Source organism: Hypanus sabinus, chromosome 9 (assembly GCF_030144855.1).
Source record: "Hypanus sabinus isolate sHypSab1 chromosome 9, sHypSab1.hap1, whole genome shotgun sequence".
NCBI lineage: Eukaryota > Metazoa > Chordata > Chondrichthyes > Myliobatiformes > Dasyatidae > Hypanus > Hypanus sabinus.
The window spans coordinates 128,496,617-128,514,081 of record NC_082714.1 but is presented as its reverse complement, the minus strand read 5'-3'; the positions used below and the strand labels follow the sequence as shown (position 1 = coordinate 128,514,081).

General features: G+C 39.8%; 1 protein-coding gene across 1 annotated transcript in view; it reads left to right on the top strand.

The window, feature by feature from the left end:
* Positions 1 to 17,465, top strand: part of LOC132398914 (stathmin-3-like) — a 49,328-nt gene that overhangs the window by 18,420 nt on the left and 13,443 nt on the right. The window lies entirely within an intron of this gene.

Genomic DNA, 17,465 nt, shown 5'->3' with positions numbered 1-17,465 from the left:
AGTTTAGAAAGCTGTATAGATTAGCACAGATGTAGTAGGCTGCAGAGCCTCATTCTGTGCTGTGCAACTCCATGGCTTTAAAAAATAATTTTTGAGGGGAGTTGATGAATATGTGGGAGTGAACACTTTTTGTGAAAAGTAAGGAAAGGGAGGGAAGGGATTGCTCTTTTGGGCACTGCCAAGAGTCTGATGGGTAGAATAGCTTTCTTCTGTTTGTACTAAGTAAATTATCTGACACTATTCTTAAGACAAATGTACTCTAAGTGCTGCTGAATAAGTCTTGAGAGGAGCTGCTTATTGTTGATACATATTAAAATCACAGTGCACCGAGATTGAAAGGAGTGAGCATTTAATGTGGTGAATATGAAGTCAGTCACCTGGCCACTTTGCCATGGAAAATGGTTGAATTTTGAGATTACTTTTGGAGCCTCACTGGTCCAGGCAACTGAAGGGTATTCTATCACAATCCCAACTCCCTCTTCACAAGCAGGAGAAGTCACTGAGGAGAAAACAATGAGTCAGCCATAGCAGAATACTTGCATCTGACTTGCTCTTGTGGCCAAATGTTTATGCAAACTGTTCAATTAGATTTCTGATCGATAGTGACCTGGAGGGTATTGACAGGGCCTCAACAATGTTAATGCAATTTGAATGTTAACAGGAGGTGGCTAAACTCTTGATCATCGACTACAACTTGTGTGGCGTAAAAAGTACTACTTCGCTTGTAACAGCCCATTTCTGAATGTCATCCGGAACTTCTTGTACATTCTGATTTAAAAAAGAAACACTGTATAAAAATGCATTCTTTTCTTAACTCTACGTAAGAATATTGTCACTGATTTGCATAAGACTTAATTCACAACACAGTGAATGCAGTTCATGCTAGAAGCATGGGGAAATCTGTTTGAGCTGGAACAGAATGTTGCTGACTATTATAAAGGTGGAGCTGATGCCGTACTGTAGAAACAATTCTGCTTTAAGGGAATCAAGGGAACAAGAAAATAATAAATTTTCAGAATGCCTGTGTTGCAAGAAATGGTATTACAAAATGGAGGAACAGACATTAAAGATTACAAGGGGCGGCTGAAAATGTAAATATCTACTCAAGCCTATTGTGGCTGCCGGCTGCCACCTCAAATATTACTTACAATCATTCCTTCTGCAGAAATAACTTCCAAAGTTTACTTATTGTTTCATTTTTTATTCCAGTTTGGGTCCCACCAGGCTCTTGTAATTTAGAGAATTGAGAAAGGGACAGAGGTATCATTCCTCGAGTTGCCAACTATATATTCCAGCAACAGTTTGATGTGACTGGGGTCTTAACCAATCACGCTCAGCATGGAGGATCCTGGGAGCAGGACAGGTTTAATGGGCCAAACTGTGTTTTGTAACCACAGACGTTACATAAAATGAGAGAAGAAATATTCATACCATACAAAGACATGAATTTGGAATGGGACCATGTCAAATGGTCCCTTGAACCTGATCTGCAATTCCATTGGCGGATTTGATGGTAACCCTGGATTTGCAATCCTGCCTACCCCTAGAAACCCTTCACTTCATTTGTCAAGATGAAAATTATGGGCTCTGCTGTTCACTTATTTGTGAAATATGATTATTAAAATCTGAAACAAACCCTCCAAGTTACTCCACAAAGTACATAAAAGGTGAGATTTTCTTGCCGCAAAATGCTGGCTAACTCACGTTTTATTTTCAGGGGCAAAACATTCCCCACTCCTCTAAGTCAGGAAATTGAACATCTGTCGGCTGTATCTAGGAATCATGTCAGTTTACTGACATCTGTAGGAGAATCCAAGGCAATAAAAGAAAATCTGACAGCCACTTCCATTTATATTTTTCACAAGAACCTTTTGAAATTGTAATTGGTGTCAGTAAGGGACCTCCAAAGACCAAGTGTGCTTTCTGGTGCCTGGGCTGGTACCAGATGAATGCTGGTACACAAACCCAGTTTGATCCCTCGAGACTGGGACCAGGTTGCTCCCTGTTGCCCTGCCTGGACACTGACTGTACAGCGTGCCTGACTTTGCTCATGGCCAGGAGTATGGCAGACATCATCACAATTGGGTCATCAGGGTAAACATCATGTTTACCATTTACCACTTATAAGGAGTTTAGTCTGACCCCTTTCCCACAGTACTTATTTGCTTTTATTGAGTAAATAATCAGCTGCAATTGTATTTAAGGCCAGAGTAGGTTTGAAGATTCTTCGGCCTATGCCTCATATTTTCTATATTTTTTGTTTACAAGAAAACTAGTGTGTTGTATCAATGTCATACAGCTTTCTTTTCATACAATAAACAGGTTATTATTGTACTGTGCAGAAGTCTTTTATATATAAACATATTTTATGACATTTGTGAGTGATGATAAACCTGATTCTGATATGGGTCTCTATTGTAGACTGACAATAGGAAAGGAGCAGGGAGAGGGGAATCTTGGTTGGGAGAGGGGAGGGAGTGGGAAGCACCAGAGAGACATTTTGCGATGACCAATTAACCAATTGTTTGGAATCAATTGACATTGCCTGGTGTCTCATGTCTGGGAGTGTCTGCACCCATGCCACTCCCTGCCCCTGGAACTCCCTCTCTTCCACCTGTCCTAAATCCCTCCCATGGAACTTCATCCTCACCATTCCCAACATTCTTTGCTCCCAGCAGATTTACAAACTCACTCTGTGCTCCACATTTACAATTACAGTCACTGTGCAAAAGTCTTAGGCACTCTACCTATACACTGCATATCTGCCTAAGACTTTTACACAGTACTGAATATGAACAAAGCATAGTGTAGTATGGGCTGATTTTACAAGTCATTTTAAAGCTGGTTACTAGAATTATGGTTTCATGTCTTATAATTGATTAGAGCATTTACTACGATCATGTCTCTTTATTCCTTACACTTCATAACACAGAGGATCAAAAGACTAGAAAATAAACTTTGAAAGGGAATTGTATGTGTGCTTGAAAAAGAAACATTTGTAAACTACGGAGATTAATAGGAGAGCCTTAATGAGATTGAACAAGTATGATAGAGCAAATAGCTCCTCAGTTTTATCATGCGCTAGCAATGTGAGTGAGTGTTCATGGAACGTTCAGTCATACCAGTGGGAATGCTTTCAGTGTACTATAGGCAAAACAAAATTCTAAGGGCTGAGACACAATCAAAATATCTATTTACATTTTTAAAATAGTTCCCAACAAAATAGTTATTTTACATCTTTGTTGGGACTGTTTTGATAGCACTTATGTGAAACTTGCAGTGGAGATGTTTCCCCAACAATTGTTAAATATTATGGCCTACCATTATAAGGATGTGCTTTCAACATTTTAATTTGAGCCGGAGTTAAGAGGTTGTTTTGTCAGATGGGGAAAATTACTTCAGGCAGTCTCCAGAGTAAGTACAACCAGATAACTAAATGATAAACAAGTTGCAATTATATAACTCTTCACACCCTCATTTTAGGATATTCCTACACTTGGTAAGTGATCAATGTAGGAAATACACAAATTTGCACAGACTGAATTTGTCACAAGTCAATGTGATTATGGCAAATTATCTGGTTTTAAGTAGTTTTTAAAAATGCATTCACATGTAAGAATCTGAGTATTATTAGTAATGCCAGCATTTATTGGTGATTCCTTCTTCTGTAGAGAAGATAATAATGAACCATCTTGAACTCCTCTGGTTCTTCTGCTAAAAGTGAAGGGAGTTCTATGATTTAGGTCCTGTGACTATGCGAGAAAGATCATATGTTACCAACACAACATGCTGTTGAGAGAATCAAGAACAATGTGGTTAGTGCAGAATGGTGTGTGACTTGGAAGAAGCAGTTGTAGAAAGAGAATTATTTCAGGTCTAGGACCACTAATCAGAGCTGAAAAAGTAAGAAAGGGAACTTTTACTAAATTGTAGAGGGATAAAGGTGGGAGTATCTCTGATAGGGTGGATGCCAACATTGGCCAAGTAACATAAAGGTTGTTGATATTGTCAAAGAGAGGGTGATGGATTATTGTTAGACAGAAGCTGATGAAGATGGTAGTGTCTGCTTCACTTGATAGTCAGTTTGTAGGTATTGGAAAAACATCAAGTGAGTGATAAACATTGGCCTGAACACCAAGAATAACAATTCTGCTCCAATGCCATGGAACTCTTTGTATCTACTAGAGAGAAAGCATGACCTCAGTTTAATGACTCATTTGACAGTTCCTCCTGTAGTGCAGTAACCCGTCAGGACTGAACTGCTCACAATGTTAATTGAGTTCACAAGCTGATCTCCTCTACATTGGAGCAACCAACCACTGATTGGGATGTGACTGCTTTGAGGAACACTTTTGTTTGGTTCAGAATGGAGACCATGCAATTGCAGTTGTCTTTTAATGAAATCTTCAGCCATTCCCACTCCAATCTTTATCTTGGCCTCCTACCTAGTTCCAATAAAGCATAATTTATTCTTAAGGAATCATCCATTTAGACACGTTGTCATCCTCTGGACTTGATAATGAATACAACAATTTCAGCTATCCAGCATTTCCAGTTCATGTCAGAACAGGCTGTTTTTGACCTAAGGTATTCACATTTAATATTAGCTGAGATTTTCACTCTATACAGATGTAACCCTCTCTACCTTTCTACTGAGTATTTCCAATGTTCTCTTTTACTTCAGATTTCCAGCAATTGCTGTATTCTGCAGGTCATAGTACTGGAATTTGTTGGTGATCGCTCCACTGTGCTCATTCATCTCCTGATATTTACATTATCTCCAGAGAGATAAGTTATGATTAACAAACAATCATCATCTTCGCTTACATATCTCCTGGATAACCTTAGTGTCTATCACAGATGTTCCCTTCCTTCCCTCCACTTAGCCCCTTTCTTTGGCTTAATTGCTTTCTCACTTTTCTAGTCCGAGTAAAAATGACAGACTTGCAGCATTCACTGTTTCTCTGACCACTGATGCTGAGTATCTCCAGCATTCCCTATTTTTACTTTATATTTTCAGCATTTTTGTTTGCCTCTCAGTCATTTCAATGTTCTCTTAACATTATTACAGCCAATGTTGAACCTGTTAAAAGCTGAGAATATGCAGTAGCTAAAAACTGCTGTGACATATGCTCTTGTTCACAATAACAGTCATTCAGTGCAGTAATGACAACCTTGCACCACTTTACAGTACAGTACAGTTACTATTTGATATTGAACATTAAAGAGAGAGAACAAGGTTACTTGTTCCAGGTTTAACATAACAATGGGTTTGCAAGGTGTTGACATGTTATAATTTTCTATTAGATTCCTAACATGTGGGATAAATGCTGAAATGTGATAATAGTCAACAATTTATAAATGAATTTTTGAGGTAATATTAGTGGAGCCTCTTAACTGTGGGTTCCTTGTTATTTGCTTTCATGAATTTATTTTGTTTTATTTATTGAGATACAGCACGGAATAGGCCCTCCCGGCTCTTGGAGCCACACCACCCAGCTACTTCCCCATTTAAACCTAATTACGGAACAATTTACAATGACTAATTAACCTACAAGCCGATATATCTTTGAACTGTGGAAGGAAACTGGAGCATTCGGAGGAAACTCACAGGAAAAATGGACTAAATCATTATAGGCAGTGGTGAGAATTGAACCCAGGTCGCCTGTACTGTAAAGCATTGTGCTAACCACTATGCTACTGTGCTGAGAGCAGGAGTGTATAGAGATCAGTGACCACCAACTGGAAGACTGATAATAGTTTTGGGGAATATTGCATGGCTGTTTCAATCACGCAGATCTTTAAAGGCCACCCAGATCACCCAATTTTTTCACCTTTTTTGCAACCCTTATTTCAGCTCATTTCTCAGATACAGCTGGTGATCATTAAAAAGATCACTGGAGATGGTTTGTAAGACCAAAACTCTTTTGGTGAATTCAGGAAAATCTAGAATACTGCACCCTTCTTAACAAGCTGTGTGTAATGCCAACTGTTCTCTCTTATAATGAAGCTCATAAGGAATAGAAACAAATTTGCCCATAACTTAAATGAGCAAGGGTAAAGAGATGGTTGCCTGAAAACAGTAGTGACTTCATTGAAACATAGAATTCTAATGAGGTTTCACACTAGAGAAGCAGAGTTAATGTTTCCCCTGTCAGGGGCCATAGTATCAGAGAAAATGGGTCATTTATGAACAAGATGGGCAATATATTTTTCGCCCAGACGATTGTGAAACGTTGCTAACTCTAATCGAGAGCGTTATGGGAACAGAGTGGCTAACTGATCAAGATGATGTCAATTGTTTGATGGCTTTGTTGGCCAAGTTAGTGGATGATACTAAGATAGGTGGAAGGAAAGGTAGTTTTGAGGAAGTAGAGAGGCTACCAAAGAGACAGATTAGGAGAATGGATAAAGAAGTGGCAGATGGAATAGTGTTGGGAGATGTATGGTCATACACCTTGGTAGAAAAATAAAAGCATAGATTCTTTTCTAAATAGAGAGAAAATTTAAAAATCTGAGGTGAAAAGGGACATGGGAGTCCTTGTGCAGAATTCCCTAAAGGTTATTTTTTAGGCTGATCCACTGCAGAAGAAGGCAAATGTGATGTTAATATTTGTTTGTTTGTTTATACTCTATGTAGCCCGGGTTGTCGCTGATGCTGATGACTCTGTCACAGTTCACTTGTATATTAGTTCTATCAATTGCTGTTGCTTGTGAATCAACAGAGGCATTTATAATAGGCTTATAATGCTTGAAAATGACTTTTGAATGCCACGCGTCTGGCCTTGCGAATACATATTACCATATAGTACATCTCTCAGCACCATCACTGAATAATTCAGCCCCACTGTAGCACCAGCAAGAAAAAAAATCTCTGGCACCGCTAGTGCCAAGACCAGAGGACACAGTCTCAGAACAAAAGAGCGTCCTTTTAGAATAGAGATGAGGAGGAATTTCTTTAGCCAGCAAGTGGTGAATTTGTGGAATTTGTTGCCACAGCTAGCTATGGAGGCCAAGTCATTGGGTACATTTAAGGCAGAGGTTGATAGATTCTTGATTAGTCAGGGCATGAAGAGATACGAGGAGAAGGCAGGTGATTGGCACTGAGAGGGAAAATAGCTCAAATGGCCTAATTCAGGTCTTGTATCTTTTGGTCTAAGATAGAGACAGGTAGATTTTTTTTGTAATTTTTTTTCAATGTTAAAGCAATCATATAGTTAGTGTAGCAAAGTGGAACTGAGGAAAATGATGAGGCACAATCTCATTGAACAACGGACAGGAACAATACACAAAAATAGCCAACACCTGCTTCAGTTTCTAATCTTATTATGTGGTGTCTGGGTAAAAGATTGCTTGAAAAAAAATCTATTATCCTTAAGGTACACTATTTTGGTCTGTGCATCTTGGCCTAGCAACACATTACTTCTGTTCCTGCACACTAAAGAAAATTATTTTCTGCCAACAATGTTTCTGCCCTTGATGTTTAAATGACTCTGTATTTCAGAAACCTGAATACAGCCTCTGTAGGAAAATGCTAGCTTTTGTCATATGGCCCTCAGGAGAACACCAGTGTTTCTATTCCCCTAGTGCAGTAAACCATTGGTACATGGAACACAGCAAATAATGATCACCACAGACATAAAGGCGTCACTTTTTAAATTGTTGGCTTTTGACTGCCACCAAGGAGTTGCTATTGGCTGCAACAGAAAATAGTACAATCCCTGTGGGTGGTAAGTACACTAATATTTAAGCGGCCATGCATTTCAAGATAATTATATTAGTGTCGATTTTTGGTATTACACTAATGATAATTGGACTTCTTTTAGTTAATAATTTGTATTATAAAGAATATCACTGTATCTCCCAATGGCTTGCAATTGACCAGAACTAAAATGGAGCAGCCATATACACAGTGTGGCTACAGGAGCTGGTCAGGGGCTCAGAACCTAGTGGTGAGTAATTCACTCATAAATTCCCAAAGCCTGTCCGCCACCTACAAGGCTCTCATTAGGAGTGTGATGAAATACTCTTCACTTACCTGGATGACTGCAACTTCAACACTCAAGAAGCTCAATACAATATAGGATGTAGAAGCTCACTTGATAGGCATTTTATCTGCAAGCATTCACTCACTTCACCACTGATGCACAGCCGTAGCAGTTTGTACCATCTCCCAGATGCACTTCAGTTACTCACCAGCACTCTATAACAAACTCACAATTTCTACCAGCTAGAAGGATAAGGGCAGTAAAAATATAGGAACACCACCACACAATAAATACCCTCCATGCCACAAAACATCCTGACTTGGAAATACAGTATATCACCATTTTTGGGTCAAAATCCTGTAACTCCCTCCCTTATTGAATTGGGATATACTGGCATCTGAAGGACCTCAAAGAAGGTAACTCAAAACTACCTCCTCAAAGATAACTAGGATAGGCAAATAAATGCTGGCTCAGCCTGTGAATTAATTTAAAAGACATTCAAATTTATTTTAGGTGTATTGCTGTTGTGAAAGGTGCTATATAAATGAATTTCTTTCTGTTTTGCTAATCATACTTCCATTCACTTTTGGCTAACAGATAAACTTGGAAAGTAATAGAACTCTTCTTTTCTCCTTTAATGCGTATATATATTTTTTTTGGATTTTTCCCCCTTTTTTAGATTTCCAAAACCATTTGGTGTGCAATTTGTGCAGAAGTCTGCCATTAAGACATCTTCATTATTGACAGACATCTTTACAAGAATGTGTTTCATTTTTAATTTTAAAATAAATTCCTGTGTTCTTGGTTAAAACAATGATAGCTGCAACAGTAATTTGGGAAAAAAAAGTGAAAATATACAAATTCCAACTAATGAAATAAGAGAAAATACGTCAAATGGCTACACAAAACATTAAAACACTAAATGTGCCAAGACCACAGCATCTAATGAATCACCAGCCATTGCAAAGATAAATACATAGAACTACAGTAATACTACACAGAAGTTTAGCCATTAGATTGCGTGCAGCAAGATTAAAGTTAGTTTTCAAACCAATTATTAAGGAAAAATGCCTCTCTTACTTTTCTATTCCCATTGTTAATCTTTTCTGCTTTTAATTTCTTCTTTCCCATTTTTCTTCTGCACTTTCTTTCCTTTGCATTTTTAATTTCCACTCAAACATTGGTGCATTTGACTCTTTTTTGTTCCTTTGTGTCCTTTCTCAAACAGTTCTGTTTTAACTTTTCTGTAATATCCCTCAATTAGTATTAATATAGAACAGTACAGCACACCAAAAGGCCCTTTGATCCATGATATTGTGCTGAACTAACCTAATGGTGCCTAATTATACAAATATCTTCTGCCGGCCCATGATCCACATTCCTCCATTCTTTGCATACTCATGGTGTATCTAAAAGCTTCTTAAACACCTCTATAATATCAGTTCCCAGGCACCCAGCACTCTGTGTGTGTGTGTGTGTGTGTGTGTGTGTTTATTTAATAAAAAAATCTTTTTCCACACATATCCTTTGAATTTTTCCCTTCTCACATTAAAGACATGCCCTCTAGCATTAGATATTTTGACCCTGGGGGTTGGGGAAAGATGGTGGCTGTCTACTCTACCTATCGTGCTCATAAATTCATAAACCTATTAGGCCTCCTCTCTGCTTTCTCCTGAGAAAATAATCCTAAATTGTCCAAACAAATTGTCCTTATAGTCTGGGGTAATTTAATTGGTAGGAAATTCACAATCACTGACATTGGCTTGGGTTCATTTTCAAAGGCTGCTCAGATGTGATGAGTTAATTACATAAAGGACTTTTCCCACATTTTGAGTTTAGTTTTTTTGGTGTTCAATAAATGAGTTGCTATGATTCTTCTGGCATTTTTATTTGTGAAAACCTACAATAGCACCTGCTCTCTAGTCCAAATAGCATCCTGGTAAACCTCTTCTGCATCTTCTCTAAGACCTCCACATTATTCCAATAAAGGGGTTACCAGAATAGAATAGAATATTCCAGCTGTGACATATCCAGTGTTTTATAAAGCACACAACTTACTGGCTCTTGAATTCAGTCCATTCAGACAAAGGAAGACAAGCATGCCCTAAATCTTTATCATTGTGTCAACTTGTGCAGCCATTTTCAGTTAGCTAGGGACTTGGATCCCAAGATCCCTCTGTACTTCAACTCTGCCATTACCCGTGTACATTCCCTATAAATTTGATCTCCCAAATTGCAACACCTCATACTTCTCCAGATTAAAATCCAACTGCTAACATCTGCTATCTTCAGCTCATATTGCAACAGATCTATATCCCATATTATCATTTGGCAATCTACTACACTATCCACAATGTCACCTGTAAACTCACTAGCCCACTCATCCACATTTTTAACCTTGTTATTTATACATATAATAAATAATGGTAGTGGAGATTTCTGTGGAACACTGCTAGTCATGGATAGCCAACAAGAGTAAGACCCATCAAGCTCTACCTTCTGTCTTCAATGTGAAAGCCAGTTTCGAATCCAAGTCACCTTGGATTCCATAAATCTTAGTATTGAGACCATAAGATATAGGAGCAGAATTCGGCCATTTGGCCCATTGAATCTGCTCCACCATTTCATCATAGCTGATCCATTTTCTCTCTCTGCCCCAATCTCCTATCTTCTCCCGTTATCCTTTCATGCCCTGACTGATGAAGAATCTATCAACCTCAGCCTTAAATATACCCAATGTACAAATTCCACAGATTTACCACTCTCTGGCTAAAGAAATTCCTCCTCATATCCGTATATTCTGGATGAATCTTCCATGGGGGACCTTGTTGATTGCCTTACTAAAATGTAAGTTGATAAAATACACTGCTCTATATTCATTGATCACTTTCATCATCTCCACGAAAATCTAATTTAATTTAGTAAGACATGATTTGCCCCACCCAAAACCATGCTGACTGCCCCTAATTAGACTATGCTTTCCAAATACTCACAGTCCTATTCCTCTGTTTCCTCTTTAGTAGTTTCGCTACCACTGGTGTGAGGGTTACTGGTCTATAATTTGCAGATTATCCATATTTTCCTGCTTGAACAAAGGAACAACTGTCTGTACATGTGGTCTTTGGTATTATGTCATACTCTGTTTATTTTTAAAAACAGTCCCATTGGAGACGGAACCAGAGACAGACAAAGAGACAAAGGAAGAACAGAAAGCATCTGGGAATAAAATGAGCAGCCCTAAAGGAACTGGCAGTTTGTTTTTTTGTCCTCCAAGCTCTCATCAGTGTTTTGAGAGCACACAAAGGTATTGATCAAGGACCCAGAAGTCTCTTCTCTGGCCCCTCTCAATAACTTGGGGTATGTCTCTTAAGACCATGGAAACACATCAACCTTAATGCTCTTTAAGATTCCCAACACTACCTCTTCCTTTACTTCAAAGTGTCCTAGCATTTCAGTATACTCATCATTGATCTCCCTATCCTTCACATCCTTCTTGGCTCCTTGGTAATTACCAATATAAAGTACTCATTAAAGAGCTCACCCAGCAATTTAGGCAGAGTTGCTGGAAAGTACACAGTCTACTCATTTCAATTCTCCTCCCATCCATTCCACAGCAACTCACCTCACCCCACCCACCCTCTTGACAGTCTTTCAATTCTTTGATAGCAAAGCTATAGCCTGAGAAGATTAGACAATGATGGTCAGAGTCTCTGCCTTTTCTTTCTGGGTTCCTCTTAATATGCTGCAGAGCCCAATTTTAGATGCTGTCACTGTGCTATCCCACTGAAGAAAATGCACCTCTCTTCCTTAATACAATGTCAGTATTATACATTTCTCTTCTGAAAATAGAGTTCAAAAATCAAGAAGTACTCCTTGCCATTTGGATTTCAAGTTGGGTTTCCAATAGGCATCAGTTTTTCATTGAACATAGAAAATTACGGCACAATATAGTCCCTTTGGCCCACAATATTGTGCTGACCTTTTAACCTCTCTATGATCAATTCTGGCCTCTAGAGATGCAGCTCATTTTGTATGAACATCGTTTCTTATACGTAAGCTGTCTTTTGTATCCTATTCCTGTGAGGGTTAGTTTTAATTCAATTTGAAGTGGACAGTGGAAACATACCTGTACATCTCCTTCAACTGTTTATTTGCCCCTGAAACAGCAATATATTTTCACAAGACAGAGACCTCATTAAAAACCTGAAGAAAGCTACCATCTTGGATGATTATTTGAGAAGTTGTTTAACTTGCTGCATGGCTATGAACATATGCACTGTGAGGGCAGTGGAATGAAAAGATAACTCAAAGGCATTACTTGCAGACTGGAGATACATCTGAATGCTATAGACGACAATATCAGCCTCCTATCCGAATAACGTCAATCCCTCAAGTCCTGGAAGTCAGGTCAGAATGTGGTTATTTGATCATGTCATCATGATGCTCAAGCAAAACCACAATTAGCATAGCAACAGCATGAGCCCACACCAAAGCTGAAGCAGCTAGAATTAGAGCAGCATATACAAAGTGTGAAGATAAGATGCAAATAGAGAAAGCTTATGTAGATGTAGAGAAAGTTAATATAGACCTGGAGAGAGCATCTGTAGAAGCTACACTAAGTGCACTCAAGGAAGAGCGGAAGCTGAGCGAGTCTCAGCAGAGGCAAAGGTGGATCAAACAGTAGCTGACTTAGATAGAATCAGTCATGCTTTGCCATCACAACAGCCAATTTATCTTGCTAAAGAACGTGTCCAAATTAAAAAGTGTTCCAGCTCTACAAGGAGAAGCTGTCCACACTACTCAACCAGCATGACTTGCACATAGTCCAGGTATTGACAGTCAAGATGTACAGCTGCAAAAATCTATAACAGTTCCTTTTGCAGTTCCAACACAGCCAAAACCTCCGTCTAGTGTTGCTACTGATGCTAATTCCGCCTGCACAGACAAGTACAGACTAAACTTGCATCCATCCCATGAAATCACATATAGCAAACTAGTCTCTGCAACACTCATTCAGGAGCCGCAGGTGCATTAGATTTGGCTTGGTATCTGGCTCATCAAGACCTGGTCACAGCAGGACTAGAAGTGTTTGACAACCAGTCTACCAGTTAACTGTTCTGGAAGTCAAGCTTTCACAGTGCCAGAGACTAAGCCTCATACCTAGTGAAGGGCTAGACCTTCTCTAATAGTGGCTCGGTGGGAAGTCACTGCAGCATACAAAAAGAGTTAGAGCAATTCACATTAACAATCCAGCTAAAGGTTTACAAATGCTGTGGCAGAGGCTGGACACGTGCCAAGGCTCTCCAGAGGCAATCAAAGAATCTTTCTTCAGCAGACTTGATAATTTTCTAAACCTAACACATAAAGAACTGTAGAAGCTACATGAGCTTGTGGATCTGTTTTTGGAACTGCAAGCTGCAAAAAAACAAGGCTCTGTTTTTCTTGGATACAGCAAGAGGAATAAACGCTATAGTGAAGAAACTACTGAAAAATATTCAAGAACAGCGGATAACCGCAAGGTTCAAGTATAAAACGAAGTATCATGCCAACTATCCGCCACTTTCATCCTTTATGGAATTCATCTGCCACTGCACAAAAATGCGAAAGTCCCCTAGTTTTATGCTCTGAACTTTCAGTAACATGTCATTCAAAGAGCAGAGTTCAGCAACAGCATTGAAAACCTGACCCACTGTCATGCTCAACAAAACTGAAGTAGAAAACTTTATCATGAACTCTGATAGTCAATGTCCTGTCCATAAGAAACCTCACGCCTTAAGGAAATGCAGAGGATTCTGAGAAAATCCACTTGCAAACCAGAGATGCTTTCTAAAGGAGCACTCAATTTGTTTCAAATGTGGTGGTTCAATAGCACATCAAGCAAAAAACTGTAAACTAATATACCCTGCACTGAGTGTGACAGTGAGCAGCATATATTAGCATTTCATTCAGGACCAACACTTTGACTAATACTGGCTCCAGCAGACTCACGGTAGAACACAGTGGGGAGCCGGAGGAACATCCATTCGTTGAGCCTATTTCCTCCTGCACAGAGGTATGCGGGAGAAAGGTTTCCAATGTAGATCCTGCTCTAAAATATGCCTAGTCAACATTTATCCGAAAGGACATCCTGAGCAAAACAAAAAGGCATATGTGATATTAGATGATCAGAGTAACGTGTCTTTGGCAAAATCAACATTCTTTGACATGGTCAGTATTCAAAGTTCTGTTTCCCCAAACATTCTAAATACATGTTCTGGAACATCAGAAGTTGCTGGAAGAGGAGCCAATGAATTTGTCATGGAGTCAATAGGATGGGAAGTCTTCTTACCTTTGTCAACCAACAACAGGGGTGAAATCTCAATTCCTGAAGTTGCATGTGGTGATCATTCACATCTTAAGGCCATAGCTGACAAGATCCCCCCACTTGACTCTTCTGCTGAGATTCTTCTGTTGCTTCAGATGCACCATCTGTGTGCACAAGTTATGTGAACAGTGCAATGGTTGGCACAGTGCACCTTGTGCCCAACTACTGGACCTGGCTTGGGACATAGTGGGTAAAGTCTACCTCAGTAGTGCTCATCAGCACTAATGTCCTATAGAACAGGCACCCAAGTAATTACAAACCTTGGGAGAGTAGAATCTATATGATTGAAGATAAGTAGACCAAATGCCTTGACCAGATTTAGGCAAGCTGATCTTCTGTTATTAGGAAGATGATTATAAGCTGGTACCTTCCATTGAAGATGAGGTCTTCCTTTGAATCATGAACAAAGAGTTTAACAAAGATGAATCAAACAGTTTGGTAGCTCCCTTTCCTTTTTCACTCTCCACATTGAGTTCTACCAAATAACAGAGAACAGGCCCTCAGTTGACTCAAGTTACACATTGAGAAGGAAACCAGAAAGGAAAGATCATTACACAGAATTCATGGAGAGACTCTTCATCAAGATGGAGCAATTCTTCATAAACAATTATGCTGAACTAGCAACTCCACCAGATCCCAACAAAGGAAGTGTTTGTCCAACTTTACAGTTATCAACAGGAATCATCACAAATATGAATTGTCTTTGATTCAAGTGCACAGTTCAAAGGCATATCACTGAACTATGAGCTCTTGAGGAGTTCTGAGCTCAATAATAGTTTGCTTGGGGTCCACATGCGCCTCAGAACTGAGTCCATTGCAGTGATGTCAGACACTGTACAAATGATTCACAGCTTCCTAGTAAGAGAGGATCATCAAAACTACATCAGATTCTTGTGGCATTGTGATCACCACCTGGACAAGGAGATTCTGGAGTACTGCATGAGTGTTCATGTATTTGGCAATTGTCCATGCCCAGCTGTGGCAACTATTGAGGGAGAGAAGGAATTCAGGACTGAAGCACAGAGATACATAAAAAGGCATTTCTATGTTGATGATGGTCTTAAATAATTTTTTTTAGTGCGGGAGAAGTAATCGCATGCTGAAAGCAGCGCAAGTCATGTTGGTGCAGTCTAATCACAAACTGCGTTAGATTGCATCCATCAGTACTGAGGTCATGCAATGCTTCCCATCTGAAGATCTGGCCAAAGAGTCTTGATCTTGGACCGAACCTCCCTTGTATGCAGCATAACCTTGGTTTTAGATGGGACCTTGTTACTGACACCCTTACTTTCCAGGTTGCTGATACCGAAAAACCTTTTATGCATCATGGTGTGCTATCAACTATTAAGAGCCTGTTTGACCCTGGTGGTTTTGCTGCTCCAGTCAGCTTCCAGAGATGCTTTATAAGACCATAAGACAAAGGAACAGAAGTTGGTCATTTGGCCCATCGAGTCTGCTCCGCCATTTCATCATGAGCTGATCCAATCTCCCCTTTAGTCCCATTCCCCCGCCTTCTCACCATAACCTTTGATGCCCTGACTACGCAGATACCTATCAATTTCTGCCTTAAATACACCCAATGACTTGGCTTCCATCGCTGCCCGTGGCAACAAATTCCATAGATTCACCACCCTCTGGCTAAAAAAATATTTTCGCATCTCTGTTCTGAATGGGCGCCCTGCAATCCTCAAGTCATGTCCTCTCGTACTAGACTCCCCCACCATGGGAAACAACTTTGGACATCCACTCTGCCCATGCCTTTCAACATTCGAAATGTTTCTATGAGGTCCCCCCTCATTCTTCTAAACTCCAAAGAATACAGTCCAAGAGCGGACAAATGTTCCTCATATGTTAACCCTCTCATTCCCGGAATCATTCTAGTGAATCTCCTCTGAACCCTTTCCAATGTCAGCACATCCTTTCTTAAATAAGGAGCCCAAAACTGCACACAGTATTCCAAGTGCGGTCTTACCAGTGCCTTATAGAGCCCCGACATCAGAACCCTGCTCCTATACTCTATTCCTCTAGAAATGAATGCCAACATTGCATTCACCTTCTTCACCACCGATTCAACCTGGGGATTAACCTTAAGGGTATCCTGCATGAGGACTCCCAAGTCCTGTTGCATCTCAGAACTTTGAATTCTCTCCCCATTTAAATAATAGTCTGCTCGTTTATTTCTTCTACCAAAGTGCATGACCGTACACTTTCCGACATTGTAATTCATTTGCCACTTCTTTGCCCATTCCCCCAATCTATCCAAGTCTCTCTGCAGACTCTCTGTTTCCTCAGCACTACCGGCCTCTCCACCTATTTTTGTATCATCAGCAAACTTAGCCACAAAGCCATCTATTCCATAATCCAAATCGTTGATATACAACGTGAAAAGAAATGGCCCCAACACAGACCCCTGTGGAACACCACTGGTAACCGACAGCCAAACAGAATGGGATCCCTTTATTCCCACACTCTGTTTCCTGCCAATCAACTAATGCTCTATCCACGTATGTAACTTTCCCATAATTCCATGTCTCTTATCTTGTTTAGCAGCCTCATGTGCGGCACCTTGTCAAAGGCCTTCTGAAAATCCAAATACACAACATCCACTGCATCTCCCTTGTCTAGCCTACTTGTAATTTCCTCAAAAAATTGCACTAGGTTTCTCAGGCAGGATTTTCCTTTAAGGAAACCATGCTGAGTTCTGCCTATCTTGTTATATGCCCCCAGGTACTCCGTAACCTCATCCTTGACAATCGACTCCAACAACTTCCCAACCACCAATGTCAAGCTAATAGGTCTATAATTTCCTTTTTGCTTCCTTGCCCCCTTCTTAAATAGCGGAGTGACATTTGCAATCTTCCAGTCCTCCGGAACCAGGCCAGAATCGATCGACTTTTGAAAGATCATTGCTAATGCTTCCACAATCTCCACTGCTACTTCCTTCAGAACACGAGGGTGCATTCCATCCGGTCCAAGAGATTTATCTACCCTTAGGCTATTCAACTTCCTGAATACTTTGTCTGTCGTAATTGTAACTGCGCATATTTCTCTTCCCTGACACCCTTGAATGTCTGGTATATTGCCGATGTCTTCCTCAGTGAAGACTGATGCAA